Genomic DNA, 21,545 nt, shown 5'->3' on the forward strand with positions numbered 1-21,545 from the left:
TACACTTCACCACCCTGTATTCTGGGGCTTGGGGGAGCCAATCCAAATAATCATATTCAATATAAGCGCATAATGGCTGGATTTCTCAAAATCCTGTGACTGACAGCGCTGCAATTGTGGAAACATAAAATGTCCCCAGGATCCCAAATGTTTAGGCTCCTGGCAAAACAGACCCCTCTTGGTGTTAAAGAAAACAAGAGTGGCCAAGGAATGAAACAAGTGTGACATCTTGAACTGACTTGGTAATGAATTCCAAATTCCTAGCCTTCCCACCCCTGCCAGTAAGAAATCTCTCCTGGAGCTCAAAATGAAATAGATTGAAATAACAGTACTGTGAAGTTAATCAGAAGAACACACTCCGCTGAGGAAACCTTGTAAATTGCTCGGCTCCCTCCTTAGGCGGGAAAAAAAAGAAATGTGTCTTTGCTCTTAGTTTTCTACGAAAATGAAAAGCAGTGAGGTTCTGAGATATGGCAAGAGAGGCTTCAGAGAAAGAGCTGAGTGGGATGGGCGGAAGATCACACAAACTGGAACTCTCCCGTCTCATAGGAAATCCATTGGACTGCATCCAATACAAAGAAGATGGTGTTGTTATATATTATTGTTACACCCTGTGTATAACTGACAAGTGAAAAAGGGAAGCTGCCCTTTGGATAATTTAGGGCCCAGGTTCTGCAAACACCTATGTGCATGCTTAAAGGGATAGCCCCCTCGAAGTCCATGGGGCCACTCGGGCTTAAAGTTAAGCTTTTGCATAAGTATTTGCTGAATTGGGCCGTAAAATTGCGAGCTGTGTGACTCAGGGACTCTGTTTCATCATGTGTTTGTAGAATGCCAAGCAGCTTGGGGTCCCAGTCCCAACTGGAGGGGGCTTTCGGAGATGCTGGAATAAATCATGATGATGGACAGTAGGAGTGAAAAAGATCAGGGATTTTTGACACTCCAAGCTGGTAAATTCCCTCATGAAACATTGGGGTTCACATAGCAAGTGCTAAAAGAGCTGTCAAATTAACCCCCTTTTTTTAAAAAAAAAAAATGCTAGAAAATCTTTGCTTTCCAGTGCTTTCCAGTGGAGAAGCTGCTTGTGTTAGTCCCACTTTGCACCATCCAACGAGCTAGATGGTTTTTATACTGGGGCTCATGACAGAGCTCACAATGGGACACCCAGCTGGGAAACAACACCCTAAAAGCAGTCCTCCGCTGCAAGCGACAACAGCTTCTTCATGTCCAGCAGTTCCCACTTCCTCCTGCAATCTCAGGGCATTGAGTTGCTTCCACCGGAACAGATCAGGGGGTCCCTTCCTAGAGTTCCTCAAGAATTCCTAGCCCCTCTTCATCTCCTAATCATTATTTCTCTGCTGCTGTTCTTCAGAGCACACCTGTGATCTTTGAAAGAGATAAGAGTGGGTGTCAAATATTACAACTAGTGGAAGAAAAAGGACACACTTTTGCCCACAGATATGAAAGGAAGGGGTTTTCATCCATATAGATCCAGGCTGCATTTCCGATGGATTATACAGTAGATAGTTGCTGATTAGCTAATTAACCGTGGCAGCAGGGTTTCCTTGGCCAGGGATGCTATCAGCAGATTTGTGGACTAAGCACAAAAGAAACAGTGTCACAAGAACTCTGTCATCTTTGCAAAAGGAACTGCCTGACAAGAGACAGGAAGTTTGAGAATGTTCTGCTTCCTGTCCTGCTTTCCTCAGATCTCTCCCTTTGTCTTCTATCGCCAAGGATCTTTGCATAACGAGGGGTCCTTTGTAACTTAGGGACACTGTCAGAGAATGTAGGCCTCCTACGTTTGAGTTCTTATTTTTAAAATGAGGTTTTATAAAACCTGATATTAATGCAAGAATTGAGGAATTTGTCTTTTTTAAAATGTAAGCTCAGGGAAAAAGGCTTTTTTTGGTTTGGATTGAAGAATTCTCCCGTCACGTTTATAAACCAAGCATTGCATCACTGTTCCAGTGTCTGAGAGCCAGGAACCTGTAGCGACTGTAATAAAAAGACAGCACGTACTCCAAAGAGCTAATGCTCTTAGCAGAAGATGAGAGACAACAAATGAACACGGGGTAGGGGAAGAGGACAAAGTAACAACCAAGCAAGCAGATTTATGACAATATATTAAGCAGCAAAGCTCTCTTCCCCAAAGAGCTTATAAACTAAAGTGCTGATCCTTAGACTGTAAGAAAGAAATGAGGGCGGATATGTGCAATACCAGAGATACTGTATAAGCAGAACTGGTTTTCAACACAGTGCTTTTCAAAGAGCTTCACGTGGTGTCAGCAGTTATTACATAGATTGATCGTGTTTAAAGCCAGAAGGATCATTATATCATCTAGTCTGACCTCCTGCATAATGCAGGTCAGAGCATTTCATCCAGTTACACCTGAATTGAGCCCAATCAATTGGTTTTGTCTAGAGCATCTCTTCCAGAAAGGCATCCAGTCTCGATCTGAAGACATCAAGCAATGGAGAAGCTATTGCTTCCTTTGGTAGTTTGTTCCAATGTTTAATCACCCTGTCAAGGTTCCTTCCCCACTCTGAACGCTAGGGTACAGATGTGGGGACCTGCATGAAAAACCTCCTAAGCTTATCTTTACCAGCTTAGGTCAAAACTTCCCCAAGGTACAAAATATTCCACCCTTTGTCCTTGGATTGGCCGCTACCACCACCAAACAAATACTGGTTACTGGGGAAGAGCTGTTTGGAAACGTCTTTCCCCCCAAAATACTTCCCAAAACCTTGCACCCCACTTCCTGGACAAGGTTTGGTAAAAAGCCTCACCAATTTGCCTAGGTGACTACAGACCCAGACCCTTGGATCTTAAGAACAATGAACAATCCTCCCAACACTTGCACCCCCCCTTTCCTGGGAAATGTTGGATAAAAAGCCTTACCAATTTGCACAGGTGACCACAGACCCAAACCCTTGGGTCTGAGAACAATGAAAAAGCATTCAGTTTTCTTACAAGAAGACTTTTAGTAGAAATAGAAGTAAAGAAATCACCTCTGTGAAATCAGGATGGTAGATACCTTACAGGGTAATTAGATTCAAAACATAGAGAATCCCTCTAGGCAAAAACTTAAGTTACAAAAAAGATACACAGACAGAAATAGTTATTCTATTCAGCACAGTTCTTTTCTCAGCCATTTAAAGAAATCATAATCTAACACGTACCTAGCTAGATTACTTACTAAAAGTTCTAAGACTCCATTCCTGGTCTATCCCCGGCAGAAACAGCATATAGACAGACACAGACCCTTTGTTTCTCTCCCTCCTCCCAGCTTTTGAAAGTATCTTGTCTCCTCATTGGTCATTTTGGTCAGGTGCCAGCGAGGTTACCTTTAGCTTCTTAACCCTTTACAGGTGAGAGGAGCTTTCCCCTGGCCAGGAGGGATTTCAAAGGGGTTTACCCTTCCCTTTATATTTATGACACACCCTAATTCTAATCTGGGCCCAATTCTAATTTGAATTTGTCTGGCTTTAACTTCCAGCCGTTGCTTCCAGCCATGCCTTTCGGTTATGTCACTGTAATGTCACACACCAGTTAAGTTTTTTAACCCAAACAGAAAACACAACTCTCAGGCACAAGAAAACGTTTTGATGCAATACATAATTCCATATGACTCAGCCGAGCATAATTCAGCTAAGAAACCCAAATAGACTGTAGGTCTCAGCACAAGCATTCCTTATGTGCTCTCTGTCCTAACCACAACCGTTTCCCGCGTATCGGTAGGAGCTGCCATTTATCTAGCAGCTCTTCACTCAAAGGATCTCACACAGTTTGGAATGGGCATATTTCTAGAAGCATATCCTTGGGCTCACCAGCAAGTCATGAGCAGTTCAGTTCATTCTAGCTCAACCCATGTCTTGTAGTTCAGCCACATGAAGGAGCCGTTCATTCATAAGATAAATAACTGAAATAGCTAGGCAGAGGATGCTTGTTGTGTCTAGTTCGACCACATGTTGCTGGATGCAGGAATCCCTGGGTGGAGTCTCTGTCCTGGGTCATACAGGAAATCAGGCCAATGGCAGAGCTAGGCATGGAATGCAACCTTTCCTGTAGGCCACTGCTCTACCCATTAGGCCATGATGTTCAAACACAGTCTGTCTCTCCCGACCTAGATTTCTCCCACTAGGCAGCATTTTGGAGCTAAAGGCAACAACTCTGATTACTAATGAGAAGAAAAGAGACAGTCCCCACCCCAGAAAGCTCACATCTAAATGGACAGGGCAAACATTATCCCCATTCTGCAGATGGGGATCTGCAGCACAGAGACTAAAGTGACTTGGTCAAGGTCCCACAGGATGTCTGTGCCAGAGGCCGAAACAGACTCCTCATCTCCTCAGTCTCAGCTCAGCCCCTTAAGCGCAAGACCAGCTGGAAGAGTTCAGAGAGGACCAACTGCCCTGAGGAGGGTTCTGGAGGCATCGACCTCTGAAAACAAATCGAAAGAGCTCAATATGTATAGCCTGGCTGAGTGACAACCAGCTGTGTGCATGTGTTTCCTTTGCAGCAGCGCGGAGAGCCAACTGGCTGTTGTGTTGAACTGTGTGCACAGGGAAAGTTCTTAGGCCCAGGTCCTCAAAGGTATTTAGGTACCTAACTCTCTTTGGAATCAATAGGAGTTAGGCATCTAAGTTCCTTTGGGGATCTGGGCCTTAGACACTTAGGGTAGGATTTTCCAAAGCACCTGGTGATGCTACTGATTTCAGTGGGAGCACAGCAAATCCCCTTCTTAAAAGATACACCAATAGGAAAAGTCACACTACACACGTCACAATAACAGCCTGCGAATAGGGGTGTAATGGGATGAAAATAAGAAACGGGAAAATTTAAGATGACTCTCAGGACGGCTTCTGGGCAAAAGGTGCACTTGGTTGTGGGCTAACGTCCCCAACCGAAGGGATGGAAGCCTAATCAGTCGGTGAAGGTAGGCTGGACAAGGTAATAGGTCTCTTTCAGCCCTGAGTTCTCTGAATCTTTGAAGGTTGGTTGCGTGGTGGATTTGCTAGTCTGCATCAACTCTCTCCCCACTGCACATCCCCTGCCTCCTGGACAAGTAAGGGGGCAAGGTTCTGAACCAGCAAGTGGCTGGGTTCTGTTTTGGGGGAACGGCAGCTGCATGGCTAGCCAGGAGCTGAGGGAAGCGGAAGCAGCAGCCGTGTGGAAAGCTCGGAGCTGGAGGGAAGCAGGAGGCAGGAACTGTGTGCGGAGTCATGTGCGGAACAGACTGACGGCTGGACGTCACAGCTGGGTGCAGGTCTGTGTGGGTCTTGTTGGGGAGCAGCTGTGGCTGGGCAGGGAGCCAGCATGGAGGGGCCCCAAGGAGAGACTGAGCCTGCAGGCTTCCATTTACCTTGGATAGAGACTGGACTGGAGAGGTTACCCCAGGCACGAGGCCTGAAGCACCCTGACTCTTGATTGCAATGTCCCAGGGACCCAGACCTTTACTGCTATTGTCCACTTTGAATTGTTACTGTTTAAGCCTCTGTACTTGGCAGGAGTGAAAGTAACTTAATGGACCTACTGGTACGTAGGGCCGGGTCCTAAGCAAGGTGGGGGGTGGGGCCTCGGGCGGAAGGGGCGGGGCCCTTAAATCCCTGGGCCCTTTAAATCACCGCTGGAGCCCCGGGGCTCCCAGACGCCACCACTACCCCAGGGGACAGCTTCCCCAGGCCAGCAATTTAAAAGGGCCAGGGGCTCCAGCCGCTACCAGGAGCCCAGGAGTCTTTTAAATTGTCAGCCTGGGGAAGCTGCCCCCTGCCGGTATGGTCGGCTGGGTACCGGCTCTCGCCGGTACGCCATACCGTACCGGTTTACTTTCACCTCTGTACTAGGGTATTTGCAATCTTTCCCCTCCTGCCAGCCCTGTAAAAACCCTTTCCCTTAGCCAGAAGGGACATCTACACAGCACTGTAAACTCGGGTCTCTGGGACCCAGCCTGCGCTTGAGCATCCACACTGCATTGTAAATCTGGATCTGGGTGTCCCAGCCGGGCTAACACTTCCACACTGCAATACACAGACCTTCTGACTTGGGTCTGCGGCTTGAGCTGCGTCTACACTGCAAATGATAGGGCTTGGACCTGAGGACAGTAGGACTGAGGCTCTGACCCCTCCCCAGCAGGGTCCTGGGACCCGGCTCCTGAATGCTTGCTGACCCGAGTCAGACTGATTTGTGAGTGGACGGAAGGGGGGCTTGGGCTCAAACCTGAGTCAGAGCCCGGGCTTAGCGTGCATTGTAGTCGTTCCTTGAGTTGTTATTGGGACCCGCCAGGGCTGAAGAACCTACAGTGCTTGCTTCTGAGTCATGGGGCAGCTGGCACACTAGGGGTTGGCTGTACTCTGGCCCTGAGCAGCCCCAGGATTAGAATGGTCTGAACTGATCCTCATTTACAACCCTTTCCTCCTACAAATGGATACATGAATAATTATCATCTTCCACCCGTCCTTTCAGATTGGTATCGCTCGTCTCTGCGAGAAGCCCGGCAGCTCTCTCAAGTCCTTTGCTTATTTTTCTGAAATTGATTAAGTGCCAAATTGCTCATGACCTATAAAGACTTACAAATATAAAAATGACTTTGCCATGACAACAAGCCCCAGATGGAGAGTGATTTCAGCGCGAGGCTGTGGCTCTGAATCAGGGAGCTATAGAAAGAAAAGAAATAAACTTTGTGTGAAATGCAAAAAAAAAAAAAAAAACCCAAAAGCAAAAACCAAAAAACCCACAACAACTTCCAAAAATAAAACCTACCCAAATCCCAACTGGGTAAGAACTGCTCATCAGCAAAATGTCCCGATTAAACATTTACATGGCGCGTACATTTGCAGGGAGAGCTGCTACAGCAGCGAGATTACATTACAGACGCTCTCAGCAATCAGCCCGTGCCGCAACCCGCATAATCAGCTAGACAATGAGAATAATGAAAAGCACTAGGTATAGTTGTTGCCGAGCTGATCTGATTAGGAGGCAAGCTGGTGCCGGAATTTTCTCCATGAACCTTGCTAACGCTGGACAAACAATCCTCCAGTACGAGGAGAGGCTGAGGGAACTGGGCTTATTTAGTCTGCAAAAGAGAAGAGTGAAGGGGGATTTGAGAGCAGCCTTCAACTACCTGAAAGGGGGTTCCAAAGAGGATGGAGCTCGGCTGTTCTCAGTGGTGGCAGATGACAGAACGAGGAGTAATGGTCTCAAGTTGCAGTGGGGGAGGTTTAGGTTGGATATTAGGAAAAACTTTTTCACTAGGAGGGTGGTGAAACACTGGAATGCGTTACCTAGGGAGGTGGTGGAATCTCCTTCCTTAGAGGTTTTTAAGGTCAGGCTTGACAAAGCCCTGGCTGGGATGATTTAGCTGGGGCTTGGTCCTGCTTGAGCAGGCGGTTGGACTAGATGATCTCCTGAGGTCCCTTCCAACCCTGATATTCTATGGTTCTATGATCTACAGAGCCGCAGGAAGTACCTCAGCAACGGGGGCCAGGATTGGACAGGTTGCAAAGGGGCATGGAAAAACAATTCCAGGTTGTGGGTTGCATTCACGGAGCGCCACTTCTGGGCCTGAGAAAGGAGCATTGGCTGGTGGGATCGCACTGTAATGCAGGTTTGCAAGGATGAGCAGTGGCTGCAGCATTTTCAGACGCGAAAGGCCAAGTTCCTGGATCTGTGTGCCGAGCTCACCCGGGCCCTCCCGTGCAGGGACACCTTGACTTTCACGCCACACTGCTGCTGCTCTCTGTCGTACCCCTTCCCCTGCATCTCCACGGCAATCTTTTCCTAGGTGTCCACATTTCTATGACTGGTCCATAGATCTACCGGCCTGTGCAGCCAATATCTCCTGTCTACTCCACACAGGAACATGTCTAGAGCAGGGGCAACGGAAGGTCCCTAAAACTGGGAGGGCCACCTGCTCCTGAACCGTGGCCCTGCCCCCTTGTGCCACCCCTTCCCCCCTCCCCCGAGACCCAGCCCTAGTGCCACCCCTTTTCCCCGAGGCCCCACCTCCGTGCTGCTCCTCCCCCCAAGGCCCCACCCCCACGCCACCTGTCAAAGTCAGATTCAAGACTCACTGAATTTGTCAGACCACTCTGTTTATTAGCAAAGTGCTTTGCCAATGCACCCAGATATATGTGAGCCTCCTGCAAAAGCTTAAGCTAACTTATTTATACAGATAAGCCAAAGCCAATTTAACATAGGAGACAAAAGGAAGCAGAAACTGACAAATATACATACTTATCTTACTTGCATACCAACGTTTACCAATCTCCTAGCTCAGTAGCAGCTCTAAGTTAATTAGTTTGAGGACCCACTGTCTCACACTCATTAATGTTTCTCTTCCTGACAACTATATTTCAACAAATCTTTCAAGCAGCATACCTTTAATGAATTATAATTTCAGTATAATTCATTCTACTTTCACACACCTCTTCTCCCAAGGCCCCGCCCCCACACCGCCTCTTCCCCCCAAGACCCTGTCCCCCGCTTGCTCCTCTCCGCCCCCTCCCCCCATCACTCGCCCTTACAGCCATTAAAAAGTGGCAGGGCCATGGCCCCCCGACTGCCCCGTTCCAGCACCCCGGGTCTAGAGCACGTAGCTTGGCAGTTGCACATGACAGCTGCTGGGTGTGCTTGTCAAATTGAGTAGTCAAGAGAAGGCGTTTCAAAAATACACAGGGGTTTTTAAAGCCGTGGAGGGTTTGGCTTCTGGTTTCTGTGACCCTGGGGCAGTGGAGTTCACAATTGTGACCAGAGCTGACCCTGTCAGGTATTCTGAGACAGATGCTGGAGAACTGTTACGGTCATAGAATATCAGGGTTGGAAGGGACCTCAAGAGGTCATCTAGTCCAACCCCCTGCTCAAAGCAGGACCAATCCCCAATTTTTGCCCTGATCCCTAAATGGCCCCCTCAAGAATTGAACTCACAACCCTGGGTTTAGCAGGCCAATGCTCAAACCACTGAGCTATCCCTCCCCCCCATAGGTTATGCTGTGTCTACCCTGTCCAGTGAAATGTTTCTTTGAAATTACTATTTCAGAATTTCCTCCAATATTCTTTTTTTAAATAAAAGTGTTTTTAAAGGGTCAAAATCTAAATGAAACGTTTCGTTTCAGGTCAAATGAATGTTTTATTCAGCCCGAAAGGATAGATTTTGACTTTCCAACATGCCAAAAATTATGAACAAAACCCAAACCAGTGTTTGTTCTTTTCCAATTTTTTGAACTACCACTGAACCGAAAAATCAGATATTCACCCGGCTCTCCTCAGAAGGCCAGACCAGATGATCGCAATGGTCCCTTCTGCGCTTAAAAATGTATTACTACAATAAATAATAATTTAATTTACCTAAAAATTGTTAGTTTTGGGTGACTAGTGTTCCCTGGATTCTAAATAGCTTGTTTCCGAGGGCCCAATCTCTCTAGGAGAGGGTCCAGGAAGAAACACGATCCTGTTTTACTTAGGAATATTTTTCAGTGCTGCTGGCTGAGGTGCTGCAGGGTGAGTGGGCGTGTGTCCACCGTCCTCCGTTTGTCATTTTAATAGCCAAATTAGCTGGCGGCGCAGCAAAAAGGAGCCACGGGCTGTTTGTTTCCTATGTGCCAGGAGTTCAGAGACCAGAGGAGGGCTTCCAGGATCCAATAATAAGAGGGAGGGTTTTCAGCACTTTCACTGCACTTACGCAGAGCACTGTGCAGACCAACTAACGGAGCTTCACAACCCCTTTGTGATGCAGGTAGGTGCGGCTATCCCCAGGTTCCCAGGGCTAATTCTAGGGCAGGCGAGCAAGGTGGCCACCTTCCAGGCAGCGCCATCCTGCTGTGCTTTGGGGCTTTTGGTTTTCTGCTCTGCTAGGATAGGCTGGACATTTTTGCTCCACTGATTGGCTGGCTGTGAATTCTGGGAGGTATGTTTTACGCTAGAAGAGCAGGGGCGGGGATGAAAACGTTTCCCAGTCTGCCCATCTAAATGGTTAGGGCTGCTCCTGGCTATTCCCCACTATGCAGCGAGGGAAACTGAAGCGGAGGGGTTAGTAATATACCCCAGGCCACACAGTGAGTCAGTAGCTGAGCTGGGGCAAGGGTTCAAGGCTAGAATGGGGTGAATATTACTGCTTAGAACTTCCTGACTCTCTCATCTCAGTGCTCATTGTTCCAGCTTTGTCTACCTCCCAGTGTCAAGTTCTGGTGTCCACGATTCAAGAAGGATGTTGATAAACTGGAGAGGAGTCAGAGAAGAGTCATGGGAATGATTAAAGGATTTGAAAAACACACCTTGTACTGATTGAGCTCCTGGGGGCAATCTGTTTAGCGTAACAAAAAGAAGGCTAAGGGGTGAGTTGATCACAGTCTGTAGGTACCTACACAGGGAACAGAAATTCATTGATAAAGGGCTCTTCAGTCTTGCAGATGAAGGTCTAACCAGAGCCAATGGCTGGAAGATGAAGCTAGACACATTCAAGCTAGAAATAAGGCACTTTTTATTTTTTTAACCAGTGAGGGTAATTAATCATTGAACAATTGACCAAGGGTCGTGGTGGATTCTCCATCATGGGACATTTTTAAATCAAGATTGGATGGTTTTCTCAAAGATCTGTTCTAGTTCTAACAGGAGTTAGTTCAGGGCAGTCCCATGGCCTGTGCTATACAGGAAGTCAACCTAGATGATCACTGTGGTGGAAAATTAACCACGCGTTGTGTTTGGATCAGAACAAACCTGAGGTTCCTTTATTCAAGCATGCGCATACAGGGAGAGTGAGCCAGAGCTGCTCTGGCGTAAACAGAAAATACGGGAGCTTATATTGCTGAAAACCACAATTTGTCAAACCTACTTCCTTCAACAGAATTTTCCTTATTTGGCATATAGTGCAAGCTTTAACAGTAGCTTTGCCTTACTTGGAGTTTAGCAAAAACAAGTTTTTCCTGTTATTGACAGGTGTTTCCTTTGCGGTTAATGGGTTTTTTTAACTTCTAGCGGTTATGGTTACATGTCTTAAGCTGTGCTGTTTGCAATTGCCCCTCAATGGAATTTTCCTTACTCTCTTCTTATGCTTCATATAAACAGTTAGCTTGACCAAAGTTTTAGGCCTACTTGGGTCCACTGAATTTTCCTCCACAATCAAGTGGTCCCTTCTGGCCTTAAAATTTATCTGAATCTCTTGGGAGGTGGGAGGTTGCTCCTCCTTCAGCTGAGATGCCCGAGCTGCAGCCAGCTGAAACTGTCATTCCAAAACTCAAAGCCACATCAGAGTCTTCAGGTTTTCGGTTTTGTTACAGACTCAAAATCATCCCAGGACCATCCCTATGGTTACCAGACCTAAGACTAGTTTTTGATGAGCCTTTTCCAATTTTGCCAAATTATGTTTTTCCCCTCAAGGTCTGACCCATCCTTACCAAGCAAGCTTCTACACAGGGTCCCACATGTCAAATAAAATAGCACATTGGTTATCTTCTCTCTTCCCCAAGCCCAACTGCCGACCGGCCAGGCTTCAGTTGCCCAATCCTTCAAGGGGGAGTGGCTTACAGTACACTTCTGAGCCAACATGTGACTATAAGAAAATTGCCCTCTTCTTTCTCATGATGGGCTTGGCCCAAAGCCGAGTAAAGTCAATGGAAAGTCCTGTATCTGCTCCACATGCCTTCGAGATGCCCCCTCCTCACAGCACGGGCACAAACAAGCTTTTGTTCCCATTATCCGTGCAGGAGCCAATGCAGCTAAAGGGACAGTGGGTTGAATTCTACTCCGATCTGCATGCCAGTGGCATAATCAGCCATCAGGTTCTGACTATAGAACTTCTATTCCTGAGGATGATGCGGGAGGCAGGGAAGGAACCCAGCTGTCCATTCTTCTAGCATGGCTGGCCAGTCTTTGGCCAGGATCTAACACACAGCTCAAAGTGCTGGGTTTCTTTGTCTCCTCGGGCAAAGGATGCCAAAATGGCCTTGCTCTCTCCGCTTACAGCCTCAAAGTGTATCTCTGTTTCCAACGTCAGGCTGCCCTCCTGGGGGCTCAGCTCGCTGTGTCCATCAGGAAGCTACCACATTCACTTTTTCAGTCTCCTTCCCCTGTCATGGTCGTTACGTGGCTATCTCCCCCAGTGGCTAGTTCGAGTGCTTTCTTTACGGTCTGTGTAAATGTACTTCCATTGGCTCTCCTTGCTCAATTTACAGGGGAGACACATTCAAGCAGGAAGACACACATTCCTTTGACTAGGGCAGGGTGCCCCTTATGGCCTTATTTCCAGCACATCTTTATAATTCGTCCTATCTCACCTGGGCATATACCACATAACAACAGCAATTACCAGCGTGTTACCAGTTCACATATGATAGGTCCCAAGACCCATTTTAAACACAGATGATGACAACCGTGAGTTGGGCTTCACTGAGTGTCTCATGTCTGATATGGGTTACAGTGTAGTGGGCCCTCCGCTCGTTTGGACTGTTAGGGTCCCAGGTGCATGTTAGTACCTGATCCTGCAGTCCTTGCACATGCAGGATGCCCACCAAAATCAGTCTTGGAATACCAGGATTGGTCCTTTGATCCTGGATCAGTGAGACACAGAACTGGTCAAACTGAAACAGAAAACCCCAGAAGGTAATGCTCCCGACCCTTGAGGGAAGTTTGGCTCAGAATTCAAATTTTCCAGCTCAGGCCCATCTCTTTCCAGTCACTCCACTGCTAATATAACCCCACTTTAAGCAGAGATTTTTCTGCCCTTGCTTTCTTAAAGCTACAGTGCTTCCCTTCTCTCACTCGTCATCTCATCTATTTGGACTGTAAGCTCTTTGGGGCAGGGGACTGTCTCTCAGAGTCCTAGCAAGGATAGCATAATAGCCCCTTGCAATTTGCTTCACAGTATAAGTGGCCATAATGTCTGGAATTATGCATGCTGACAGAAGCCAAGGTGCATCAAAATCCGTGCATTAAAAGAACTATTCAAAGTTAGTAATAGGTGTTCCCACATATCGTCTGATAATTGTTTGCCGCCAGCCAAGAGTGGGGAGGAAAATATTAATTTGCTAATCATGAGATAACTTCTTGGAGGCGTTTGATAGAGTAATGAAATAGAAAATTCATTTCCAGGATACAATCATCCCTGAAATTTGAGCATCATTCACAGGGTGTGAAAAAAAAAAAACCAGAAAGTATTTTATACACCCCGCCCCACTGCCACTGCTCCCCCAAGGTCACGGCAAAAGTCAAGACGTTGATTTAAAACCTGTTTTTTTGTCTCCATGAAAGGAGTCATCAGCAGAATTGATTGCACAAACGCCAGCCCGGCAAATGGAGCCCCGACGGCAGTCGTCTCTGAGAGGCCGTGGAATAGGGAGCAATAGCCGCTCCGTCATCAGCCGCTCCTGGAGCTGAAATGATGAACTTCAGGAGGCTGTGGCTTGAATCTTGATTGGCTTGTTGGATTAAAAATCAACGGAGAGACATTCTCTTGATAGAAATGTATTTAGCGGTGGGGAAAGAGGACTGAGGAGCGGCCGGACGGAAGTGATCTGTTTATCCACAGAATAGTGCCCGGCACAAGCAACAGGCCGAAGCATCCCCCTTTGGGGAGGCAGGAGCATTCAGCCTCCACGTCCATTCAGGCTTTTGCCCGTATGCTGAGATTGCTAACAGCAGCAGACAAGGAGACGTACTGCCAATCTAATGGCAGGGTTTGTGACATGGCCATCTGACACCCGCGAACTTGTTACATGGAGGTCATTTTAGGTCTGTCAACAGAGCTCAATCACTATCTTCCTGATTTGAACCTAGGTCCTGATCCACAAGGGCCTGTCTGCCACGGACCCAGTTATACAACAACCAAATCCCTCACCCATCCCGTCCCTTTTACAAGAATAACCCCCTCTTCCCAAACCTAAATAAATGGATGCTGACCAGTTGTTCCCCAGGTCCACTGGAGGGAGGATGAGATGCAATGGCCTTAATCTGCAGCAAGGGAGAGTTGGGTTAGATATTGGGAAAATCTTTCTCAGGATCACTAAACTCTGGTCCAGGCTTTCCAAGGGAGGGTGTGGAGTCCACATCATGGGACGGTTTTAAGAGCAGGTTGCTCAAACCCCTGTCAGGGATGGGCTAGGACGGTTTACTTGGTCCTGCCTCAGCACTGGGGGGCTGGACTGGATGACGTCTTAAGTCCCCTGCAGCCCTACATGTCTATCATTCTATACAGAAGGGAGCCTTTATTGCAATATCTTGGCAATTTGGCTTATGGTCCCAGTCAGAATACCCTGCTCAGAGATTACTAGTGATGGGCAAACTTCAAAAAGATACAGAGGGGAAATCGGGACCTGAAAACCTGGATGCTGAACCAGACTGCCTTTGCCTTTTGGGTCTGCAAGAGTGGACGAAAAGTCTCAAGAGAACAGCTCTTTAACACCATCGGCCATTTCTGGCCCAAGTGGTTAGCCAGGAAAATGTCTCTGGCCAGTGGCAGCATTTGTCCCTCGATGGCCCCCTGCAAAGCTCAGTTCTGGGGCCCCTAGCAGTGTTGCCTTCCATGAGGCTGGGCGGGATTTGCCTTTCGCTTGTAACTGAGTCACCATGCCAAGGGGGCCCCCTCGCTGCCTCAGGCCCCCCTGTGGTTGCATGGCTGGCAGATGCCCAACACCCTGGTTTCGTGCCAGCCTGGCTAGGTAACGCAGTGCCTGGGGTAGTTGCTTCCATTAGCTGCAGCCCTTCTCAGTACAAAAAGCGGGTTGACTGATCCTTGTGGAGTCTGCCGGAGAGCGATTGGCACCCCTTGGCTTCAACCAGTCCTCTCCAGATGAAAGGCCCCTGCAGGCAGCCATTGGCACCTTTCCAGCAGAACGATGCTTTCGACCAGCATTTCTCAACCTGTTTACCATCATGAGCCACAGCCGCAGCTCTCTGCATCCGCATCCACACAATATCTATATCTACTACCTGGATGGCGACGCAAACGTAAGGTCTCGTATTTGTTCTACGAGAGCAATGGGGTGCAAGTCGATACAGCAGCTTTCATTTCAAGCCTGGCAAATGTCTGCCAAGAGCATTTTCAATCAGCAAACAAGTCCGAACATTAATTGTTCAAATTAAATAATTTACTGTATGGGTGGCATGGCCTGGGGTATGGCCACCCTCACTGCCGTGCTGGGCTGGGCTGAGCGCCCGGAGAGCACGGCTGCGGGGCCTGCCTGCAAAGATGGGGAGCCCTGGCAGTGCAGGGTCCCCCCTCCCCCAGCCAGGGACTGTCCCCCACACACCCAGGGACTGCCCCCTAGCCTCTCCCCAGACTGCCACCCCAGCCAGGAAATATCCCCCCCCCACATCACCCAGCCCCCTGGAACTGCCCCCCCAGCATCCAGACCGCCCCCCATCACTGGGCTGGCACATGTGCCCTACCCCCTTCTCCAGCTCTTCCCCGGGCCCCACCCACTTCTCTGGCTGTTCCCCCAAGGCCCTACCCCTGTCACTTGCTCCTCTCCCCCTCATCCCCTATCACTGGCTGGATGGTCTCCAGCTCCCTCCCTTCCCCCCCTACACACCCCAGCTGGGCTCCCTCTGCTCCGAGGCTGGGAGCTGCTGCAGCTGGACAAGGAGCCGGCCTGCAGGTCGGAGGCAGCCTGGGCTGAGCAGGGCCTGGTCTGGGTTAATGACCTGGCACCTCCCGCCACGTTAACCAGACTTTTGGTGTCCGGTTTTATTCGTAGCTCAGGGAAGGTGTGGGGAGTAGGGGACAGGTGTTTAGAATTCCTTTGCTCTAGTCTCTGATTAAGGAGCAGCATAAGCTAGTGGCTATGGTGCAGCGTACTCAGCACCTAGATACGATGCTGCTTGGCATTCTGTGATTCCCTTCGATTAAAAGGGACATGGAGTCAGGGGGTTTTATTCCTATCTCTGCCAGTGACTCACTGTGTCTTCATGGACAACCACTTTGTACTGTTTATTGATTAAAAGAAAAGGAGGACTTGTGGCACCTTAGAGACTAACCAATTTATTTGAGCATGAGCTTTCGTGAGCTACAGCTCACTTCATCAGATGCATACCGTGGAAACTGCAGCAGACTTTATATATACACAGAGAATATGAAACAATACCTCCTCCCACCCCACTGTCCTGCTGGTAATAGCTTATCTAAAGTGATCATCAGGTGGGCCATTTCCAGCACAAATCCAGGTTTTCTCACCCTCCACCCCCCCACACAAATTCACTCTCCTGCTGGTGCTAGCCCATCCAAAGTGACAACTCTTTACATAATCAAGTCGGGCTATTTCCCATCATGTGCCAGCAATGCCCCTCTGCCATGTACATTGGTCAAACTGGACAGTCTCTACGTAAAAGAATAAATGGACACAAATCAGATGTCAAGAATTATAACATTCATAAACCAGTTGGAGAACACTTCAATCTCTCTGGTCACACAATCACAGACATGAAGGTTGCTATCTTAAAACAAAAAAACTTCAAATCCAGACTCCAGCGAGAAACTGCTGAATTGGAATTCATTTGCAAATTGGATACTATTAATTTAGGCTTAAATAGAGACTGGGAGTGGCTAAGTCATTATGCAAGGTAGCCTGTTTCCTCTTGTTTTTTCCTACCCCCCCAGATGTTCTGGTTTAACTTGGATTTAAACTTGGAGAGTGGTCAGTTTGGATGAGCTATTACCAGCAGGAGAGTGAGTTTGTGTGTGTATGGGGGTGGGGGAGATGTGAGAAAACCTGGATTTGTGCAGGAAATAGCCCGACTTGATTATGTAAAGAGTTGTCACTTTGGATGGGCTAGCACCAGCAGGAGAGTGAATTTGTGTGGGGGGGTGGAGGGTGAGAAAACCTGGATTTGTGCTGGAAATGGCCCACCTGATGATCACTTTAGATAAGCTATTACCAGCAGGACAGTGGGGTGGGAGGAGGTATTGTTTCATATTCTCTGTGTATATATAAAGTCTGCTGCAGTTTCCACGGTATGCATCCGATGAAGTGAGCTGTAGCTCACGAAAGCTCATGCTCAAATAAATTGGTTAGTCTCTAAGGTGCCACAAGTACTCCTTTTCTTTTTGCGAATACAGACTAACACGGCTGTTACTCTGAAACCTGTTTATTGATTGTTTTTATTGCAGAAGCACCCAGGAGCCCCAGTCATGGCCCAGGATCCCATTGTGCTAGGTGCTGTACAAACATAGAACAAAAAGACACAGATACATTGTTTTTAGTACATACGTCTACTCAAGCTGGGAATCCAAGTGTAAACGTAGCCTGTGAGACTTACCCAAGGTCACATAGGGAGTCTACAGCAGGGCCAGCAGGGAACTGAACCAGCATCTCTTAAGTCAGGCTACTTCCCTAACCACTGGACCATCCTTCCTCTGTAGCTGAGGTGCTGACCCTCTGTATGTCTCTTTAATATAATTGCTGTGAGTTCCTATGCACACACATGCATTTTACGCTTCTGTTTTTGTGCTGAACCTGATTGTGATGGTTTTGTTGTGTGGCTTTTATTTTCCCCGGGGCAGTTTGCACACAATGTGAACTTAAGAGAGTGGTCTGAGTGCTTCTAAAACAAATTTAGTCACCCATCTGCTGTCAGTCCCATGAAAACAAAACGTCTCCTGGGCGGATAGATGTAGGATGCAGCCTGTCACAGAATGAGCAGAGGTGTTTAGTGTGAACCCTCCCCTTAAACTCTCGCTGGAGTCTGAATAAATGGACACAAATCAGATGTCAAGAATTATAACATTCATAAACCAGTCGGAGAACACTTCAATCTCTCTGGTCACGCGATTACAGACATGAAAGTTGCGATATTACAACAGAAAAACTTCAAAACCAGACTCCAGCGAGAAACTGCTGAATTGGAATTCATTTGCAAATTGGATACAATTAACTTAGGCTTGAATAGAGACTGGAAGTGGCTAAGTCATTATGCAAGGTAACCTATTTCCCCTTGTTTTTTCCTACAAACCTCCCCCCACCCCACCCCGTTCCTCAGATGTTCTTGTTAAACCCTGGATTTGTGCTGGAAATGGCCTGCCTTGATTATCACACACATTGTAAGGAGAGTGGTCACTTTAGATAAACTACTACCAACAGGAGAGTGGGTTTGTTGGGGAGGGTGGGGAGAAAACCTGGATTTGTGCTGGAAATGGCCCACCTTGATTATCATACACATTGTAAGGAGAGTGATCACTTTAGATAAGCTATTACCAGCAGGAGAGTGGGGTGGGGGGGAGAGAAAACCTTTTGTAGTGGTAAACACCCATTTTTTCATGGTTTGTGTGTATAAAAAGATCTTCTGTACTTTCCACGGTATGCATCCGATGAAGTGAGCTGTAGCTCACGAAACCTCATGCTCAAATAAATTGGTTAGTCTCTAAGGTGCCACAAGTCCTCCTTTTCTTTATTGCAAAGTTACTTTGGGCTTTTATGGGGTGTTGTGCCTCTCTCACGTGAGTGGGGGGGTTTCAGCCTGGGCTAGCTGACCTATCCCAGGGTATCACTTAAAATCCAGGTGCTGTTATCACTGGGTAGGGTGACCGGATGTCCCGATTCTATAGGGACAGTCCTGATATTTGGGGCTTTTTTTTTATATGGGGTCCTATTACCCCCCCCCACACCCCTTTTCCCGATTTTTCACACTTGCTATCTGGTCACCCTATCACTGGGGCTGGTAGACCACCCATTTCACAGTATGGACTCAGGCTAAACCACTCCAGGGCTGATGGTCTTCCAGTGCCTCCCCATAATTCCTCCCAGGGGTCCAGAATGGCCAAGAAGTTCTCCCACGGTTCACTGGGCAGGAATCAGAGCCACGGGATGTGCCCCAGAGGCCCTAGAGACAGGCACAGGTGAGGGCAGTGCCAGAGAGCGCACACTAACATGGGCAGGGCTTTGCAGTTTGGCAACTCACACCTGGGCTAGGCTAACTGGGCGCCCACCACCTGGGTTAACCCCGCGGTGCAGACAGAACCGGAGGCCCTGAGTTCGCCCCTCAGCACATCGTGGGATTTTACTGTAAGGCTAACACTGCAGTGGATAACGATCCCCGCGAGTGGCACTGGGGTTGTATCAGGCCATGAAACACAGAGGCGGGCTGCAGATTACAGGACGTGGCTAGCCCAGGCTTTCCACTGGTTTTCAGCCTTCTGACAGTCATGTTTCCATTCCTTTGATCCGTCTTGTCGGGGAAGCCGTGACATGCTATCCAGCAACCAATTGGTTTCCTCCTGGCTGCTCACTGCTGAGATCACGGAGCCGCGGAGCCTGTGTGCAGGCGGTCAGTGCTCATTGCACTAACCAGGGCTTGGTAAACACCCGGGAGCGTTGTTCACAAGGCGTTTTTAATCCCTCTCTCCACACAACACACACGCACTCTCTCTGGGAGGCTGCGCGTGGCCAGCCTTTTGGTTTCCTCACGGCAACAAGTCATCCGAGCTGAGTACATTATTTCTCTGCCACTTACCGCAGAGCTTAGTCACTGGTGCCATGGTTCATTTGGGGAGCTAGGTTTCCCTTGACACTGAGGGATTTCAGAGCTTAAATAGCCAGGCCTTTGGATGGCAGCTCAAGGAATCACAGCAACAAGCTCCTGGGTTTTAATCACCTCGCCAATGCTCCCACAGCCAGGGGGGCAAGCAGGGGCAGGGGACAATTATCAAGTGATCCATCCCCTGTCAATCCACTCCCAGTTTCTGGCAGTCTGAAGCTAGGGACAGCCACAGCTTGGAGCTGCTGCATCCTGACAATCTTGGCCAATACCCACTGACGGACTTAACTATCTTGAGTAATTTTGCATCGTTTGCAAACTTTGCCCCCTCACTCTTTGCCATTTTTTCCAGATCATTTCTGAATACATTGAACAGCACTGGTCCCAGTACAGACCCCTGGGGGGGACCCCACTATTTGCCTCTCTCTGTTCTGAAAACTGACCTATCCTTGTTTTTCTGTCTTTTAAGCAGTTACTGATCTACAAGAGGACCTTCTCTCTTATCCAATCACTGCTTACTTTGCTTAAACAGCCTATGCTGACGGATTTTGTCAAAGGCTTTCTGAAAGTCCAAGTACATTGTATCCACTGGATCACCCTTGACCACATGTTTGTTGACCCCACTCAAAGAATTCTAATCAAGTGGCGAGGCATGAATTCCCTTTGCAAAAGCCGGGTTGACTCTTCCCCAACAAATCGAGTTCATCATCATTCTGTTCTTTACTATAGTGTAACAGGGTTGCACTCACCTCTCGCCAGTGCCCACCTTGGCAGAGTGCATGTATCTTCACTTTCTCTCTGCCTTGCATCGAGTCTTCAGCAACTCAGCCCTCCAGCCAAGTCACATAAAGCCTGTGTGTGAAATTAAAAGCAAACCCCTTCTGGGGTACAAGTCCAACAGGGGCCTCTCACAGCGCCCTCTTTTTCTGCAGCCCTATGCCTGCTCTCGCTCCTCAATCTATCCAGCAGGGCCTATCATAATACCCTGGTTTGAACGATCTCTCAGCCCCTTCTTCTTCTTCAACACTTAGCCGGACAGTCGGCCGTAGCGATCGTTTGCCATTTGGTCCATTCCTGCAGAACCGCAAAGGCTTGACAGCCTGAGAGTCCAACATCGGAACAGGCTTGATGAACCCATATAATAAGGGGTCTGCCTCTGGGCCGTCTCCACCCCTTGGTTGGTGGAATTTTATCCCAGATGTTACAAGCCACCCGAGGGATGGCATCCGTGGCATCCTTGGCATCGCAGCATCTGCCATGGGCCGTTTACAATGGATATGGAATCAACATCATCTTAGCCCCTTCTGGGCTCTCTCAAATTGCCTGTGCTCTGGTATACAGTGGTGCCCCAGGGCTCCCTCCCTAGAGGCAATGTCTTCGCCCTCTCAGGGCCTTCAATCCTGGAGGGCCATTAAAAGAGTTCAGTTCCCCCTTCTGGGGTGCATCAAAAGTCCAGGCCACTTCCCCAGTGGTTAATGGCGGGGAGAGAATCCGGGCCCACCCACTACTCCGGATCCAAGCCCAGGGACCCTATAGACAGCAGCCGTGCTCCGAATCCCTTCACATAAACTGCATCACTGGTGCAATTCTGAGCCACTTCACCATGGCCCAAGCAGATTCTTCACCCTTATCTCAAGGGCTTGTCCTGGTTAAGTCCCAGCAGCCAGCCCAGAGCGCCTTCTCACTCCTCCGGTCTCTGCCAGCATGGCTCTGTCCAAGGTCCTGAAGCTCTCTCAGCCAGCCAGGCACACACCATCCATGCTCCACCAGCTCCAGCAAGGAACTGAACGCTGCCCCTGCAGCTCTTTCTATACTAGCCTCCTGGGCTCTGATTGGCTGCTCCATGCAGCCCCTTCTGATTGGCTGCATCCCACACAGCCACTTTAGAAAGTTTGGAGGACCCTCTCCACTGCCCTTTTTGGGGAGGGGTGTGGCAGGGCCACAAAGTCTCCAGCAGAGGGCCTCAGGGCCCAGTCCACCCCATCACATATAGTTTCAACCAATTTGCCAGGTACTGAAGTTAGGCTTATGGCCTGTGATTGACAGGATCACCTCTGGAGCCTTTTTAAAAAGTTGATGTCACATA

General features: G+C 48.4%; 1 long non-coding RNA gene across 1 annotated transcript; it reads left to right on the forward strand.

Moving 5' to 3' along the window:
• Positions 1 to 13,257: 13,257 nt before the first annotated feature.
• LOC142073129 (uncharacterized) lies at positions 13,258 to 18,354 on the forward strand. Its single transcript, XR_012669808.1, has 2 exons — positions 13,258 to 14,938; positions 17,097 to 18,354. It is a non-coding gene; the product is annotated as an uncharacterized LOC142073129 (long non-coding RNA).
• Positions 18,355 to 21,545: the final 3,191 nt, after the last annotated feature.

This window comes from Caretta caretta, chromosome 8 (genome assembly GCF_965140235.1).
Source record: "Caretta caretta isolate rCarCar2 chromosome 8, rCarCar1.hap1, whole genome shotgun sequence".
Taxonomy (NCBI): domain Eukaryota; kingdom Metazoa; phylum Chordata; order Testudines; family Cheloniidae; genus Caretta; species Caretta caretta.